The sequence below is a fragment of the Triticum dicoccoides genome, chromosome 2B, assembly GCF_002162155.2.
Source record: "Triticum dicoccoides isolate Atlit2015 ecotype Zavitan chromosome 2B, WEW_v2.0, whole genome shotgun sequence".
Classification (NCBI taxonomy): domain Eukaryota; kingdom Viridiplantae; phylum Streptophyta; class Magnoliopsida; order Poales; family Poaceae; genus Triticum; species Triticum dicoccoides.
Window position 1 is genome coordinate 20,006,379 of NC_041383.1, and position 4,661 is coordinate 20,011,039.

A 4,661-nucleotide genomic window follows, 5' to 3' on the forward strand; every position below is an offset into this window, starting at 1 on the left:
TTCTTCATGGACACATCTAACCTCAATGCGGCGCAAAAGGAGTATGTCAATCTTGCCCAACAAGAAGTCTTGATCCGAAAAAGAGTCTTGGTTCGTGCAATGGGTGGCGATGGCCTCGGCGCCATGGGAGGCATGGGTGGCCTCGGCGCCATGGGAGGCATTGGTGGCTTTGGAGGCATGGGAGGCATGGGTGCACCTCCGGCCGCCATGGGAGGCATGGGTGGCTTTGGAGCACCCTCCGACGCTATGGCCGCCATGGGAGGCATGGGTGGCTTTGGAGCACCCTCCGACGCTATGGCCGCCATGGGAGGCATGGCTGGCTTTGGAGCACCCTCCGACGCTATGGCCGCCATGGGAGGCATGGGTTTTGCTTCTCTCATGGGAGGCATGGGTGCACCTCCAGCCGCCATGGGTGCACCTCCGGCCGCCATGGCTTCTCACACACATTTCCATGAAGATGCCGTTGAAGATCTTGCCAACACCGTCGGAGCTTCACATGATGCGGTGCGTGATGAGGATAGGGAGGAAGGTTCATCTTCGGAGGCGGAAGAGTCGTCTTCGGAAGATGAGGACGAAGACGAAGAAGAGGAAGATGAAGATGAAGCTTGATGTGTCTTTCATGTCTTGAACTTTTAGTTTGCATTTGAACTTGGTTGGATGAACTTGTGGGCATGATTTTGATGAACTTGTGGGCATGAACTTTTATTCATCAACTTGTTTGTGTCAAATTTTACATGTTCATTTTTGTCCAAAATATCCATATATGCAAAATGCCCGGCGAGTCGCGCGCGCTGCATTTTAGCGCGCTGCTGGAGCGGCGCGCGCGCGCTGCATTTCAGCGCGGCTGCTGGAGCCAGCGCGCAAAATCAGCCGCAGCGCGCGCTAACAGGTTTTTTGCGCGCGGCGCTTTAGCGCGGCTGTTGGAGATGCTCTCAGATTCCACACGCACTCATCAATAGTCAAGTCATTTTTTCTTCCTGCAGTGCTGTGTGTTCGATCCGATTCCCTACGCACTCATCCTGATCCTGTCGTGTGCTTCCTTTTGTTGCACGACTGCACTGCTCAACTTTTGGCTAGTACTCCCTTCATTCTAAATTACTCGTCGCAGAAATGGATGTATCTAGAACTAAAATACATCTAGATACATCCATACCCGTGACAAGTAATTCGGAATGGAGGGAGTACGTTCTACCGTACAGTAGAGGGACCGTTCTACCGCACAGTAGAGGGACCGCACATCAGTTATTTTCTCTGCCTTTTCCTTTTTTTGCCGTAAAACAGGGGTCCTTCTCTTGTTAGTACTGCTGTTCTTTTATCGAAAGAGGCTTTCGTCCCGCTTTATATATAAAGCACCGATCAACAAGCATCCAGTACAAACGCACACCACCGCAACACACGCACACACCCAGGACAGGATACATAGGCGCTGAGCGCAGCCACATCACCCCTAGCACTACCACCACGAAGAGATGAAACTACATATGACGAACCATGTGCTCCAAGGCGGCGCCTTCAGGAAGGGTACGACACCGGAGCGCCGCCACCGCCCGATCCAAGGATCAGAGTTTCCCCTGAAGCCGCATGATGGGCAATGAGAGCCGCGACGACGCCTTCAAGAAGGGAACGATCTTCGTCGCCGCCGGTCCGTCCGAAGATAGAACAGGTTTTCACCTCGGCCAACACTCACCGCCACCGAACGCCACACCCCGGCAACCACGCCGCCCACACTGCCATGGTGACCAGGCAACACCAAGGCACGGGCTCTGCCCAAGAGCACCGCGTAACCACCACCAGGACCGCCGCCCCGGCATCCAAGACCTTGACACCACCTCACCCGAAACCCGCCACAACCCCAATGAAAGAGACGAGCGGAAAGGTCCCACCTTTCGCACCCCTGGGCGGCCCCCAACGCCGAGACCCAATAGGCCGGCCAGAACTGGCATCCACCAACCCGTCCTGCTGCCCCGAGCGTGAGACGGGCTCGATCCTACAACACTGAGAGGGGGACGAGGTCAGTCCCGCTGCACCGTGCGCGAGACGAGCTCGATCCTGCAGCACCGGGCGTGAGACGAGTGGTGGACCGTAGCTGGGAGAGGACAAACCCTATGATGGGAGTAGCGCCCAGGCGACGAGGAGATGGGGCGAAGGCCGAGACGGTCCGAACGCAGACGAGTCGACGCCCGAGAAGCCGGCCGCTGCCGCGGGCAGATCCGTCGAGCCACCGTGAAGCCGCCACGACACCGGGAGGCCACCATGCTGGACCTCCCCACGCCGCCGCCCACGGCTGGAGTAGCGACCATGCCTGACCACTGCCCAACCCGCGTCGCCCGGCGAGCTCCAAGCGCCGGAGCCGCCGGGCACGCACCACCGGAGCCACGCGCTGCCGGCCGACCCCCAACGCCAGATCCGGCCAGCATGCATCGCCACCACCGCCACCAACCACACCGCTGTTACCTCCGTCAAACCGCACGGAGGTCCCAGCTGACCGCAGCCCAAGCCAACCGAAGCCCCTGGCACCAAGAAGCAACAGCCGGCCGCCGCCCCCAGTCCGCACCACCCCCGCCACCACCACGCCTCCCCTACCCCCGCAAGCAGCAGGGAGGAGACAGCCGTGGGCCTTGCTGCCCGCAGCCCCGGCCAGCCAACGGCCTTTGGCGCCAGACCCAGCCAGATCTGGACGCGGACGACCCCCGCGCCACCACCAGAAGGACGCCGCTCCGCAGCCACCGCGCGTCGACAAGGAGCTAGAGCGCCGCCACCTGTAGCCAAGCCGAGGAACGGCCGCCCCGCCTGCGCGCCACCGCGCCGCCAGGCCCAGCGAAAGCCTGACGCCCCCGCGCGCCGTTCGGACCCGCGTCCTGCGCCGCACGCGCCTAGAGGGAAGAACGCCCCGCCGCCACCTATGCCGGCCGGGCTTTGCCGGGCGGCGCCGAGCGGCGGCGGCGGGGGAGGAAGACCGGAAGGGGAGGCCTGAGCTGCGGCGGCTAGGGTTTGCCCCCGAGGGGAGGCCCGATCTGCTGCTGTTCTTTTACACACTTTGTGAATCCCCCATGATAAACAGGGGTCATTCAGAATTCCTCCATGATAAACTGCCTAGCAAATCTTTCCTAAAGGAAAACTACCTAGTGAATCCCCCTGTCTGATGCAAACAACCAAGACAATCTTATCTTTTGTAGACCAGCTATTTTTGTTTCAACTGGGTCGGAGGTTTTGACTCCTTGCTATTATGGCACACACATACAATATCACTTGGGATCCCATGTCACTTCAAACATCTGTACAAAGACGTATTTGAGGATTTTTTTGACAGAAAAACGGCCTATCTGAACTCACCTTTCCATTGAAAAACATATTGATTCGGCCCATCTGAACCCAGGCTGCTTTGGAAGGAAAGGAACAAACACATGTTCAGCAGGCGCAGGGCGTTATCTTTACCATCCTGAAGAAGGGAGGCTGTGGAGGATGTGAGGAGCCATGGAGTAGTATAGATAGCGTCCTGTGCCATAATTTCCAGTTCACAGTGAATAGTACTGTAGGTCGTTCCTTTCTTTTCCATCCTGTAGGTTGTTCAATAGAGAAAGGAGAATGGCGCAGGACATTATCTATAGTACTTTCCATCCTCAAGAAAGAAGAATGAGTAGCGAATCAATGTTAGTTCAAGCCTTTCAGTAGGCAATAATACTTTTATTCTCAACAGCAGTCATATACTCCCTCCGTCCAGAAATACTCGTTGGAGAAATGAATGTATCTAGACGTATTTTAGTTCTAGATACATCCATTTTTATCAATTTCTCCGACAAGTATTTTCGGACGGAGGGAGTACTAACTAAAGAAAAAGGAAAGGATGCATATACATCACCCTGTTGCATTTTAAAACATTGCATCAGTGTCAGGTTATCCAAGCCAGATGGCATTAGCGTAGCAATTGTCCAAATTGAGCCTTTTCAAACCAAAAGGCATAGTTGTACCTGCTTTAAGCCAGGTACATTATGAAAATGTATATATATATTTCAAATCTGGAAACCTACAGTTTTGTTTTTGTTCCATGTTTAGTTGTAGCTAAGGAAATATATGCGCGCTTTCTTGCGCCATCGGGGGATATTCTGTTCCATGTCCGGTCATTGTTTCTCTTGCTACCTTGTGTTCCATGATGCTAATATTGGCAAAACTGTGGATGGTGTTGGCCTGAAGCTCACTCTCGATGGCCGTCTATAGACCCTCGCACCACCATAAACTCATTACATAGCTCCATCGGTCTGAGATTAATTGTCAAGAGTATCGCCTTGCTGACAAACCTGACCTGATCTGCCCTGTTTCACAGACCAACAACATTCAAGTTTTCTGTGGTGGTTATTGGCTAATACAGTAACAAGCTGCTTGCTCGTGACAGTCTTAGAAAATGTCAAAATAGAATCCATAAAACTTCAAGTATTTTCTGTGCTAGGCCTGAAACGATACTCCACCTTTTCCTTCGATGCACCCGCTAGCTAGCATGCACACATGGTCAAGCCACTAACGACTAATCACTCTGTGTCTCTGTTAGCTAGCTACACACGCACACAGTAGCTTTAGCACTTATGCATACTAGACCACATATCACATGGGAAACTTATTTTATTTTATTTTTTTAACATTTTCATCATTTTCTTTTAATTCTTTTA

At 53.9% G+C, this 4,661-nt stretch overlaps 1 long non-coding RNA gene across 1 annotated transcript in view; it reads right to left on the reverse strand.

The window, feature by feature from the left end:
- Positions 1 to 3,954: 3,954 nt before the first annotated feature.
- LOC119361828 overlaps positions 3,955 to 4,661 on the reverse strand; it is a 7,779-nt gene continuing 7,072 nt past the window's right edge. Inside the window, exon 5 of the long non-coding RNA XR_005172994.1 lies at positions 3,955 to 4,310. This is a non-coding gene — a long non-coding RNA (uncharacterized LOC119361828). The remainder of the gene's footprint in view (positions 4,311 to 4,661) is intronic.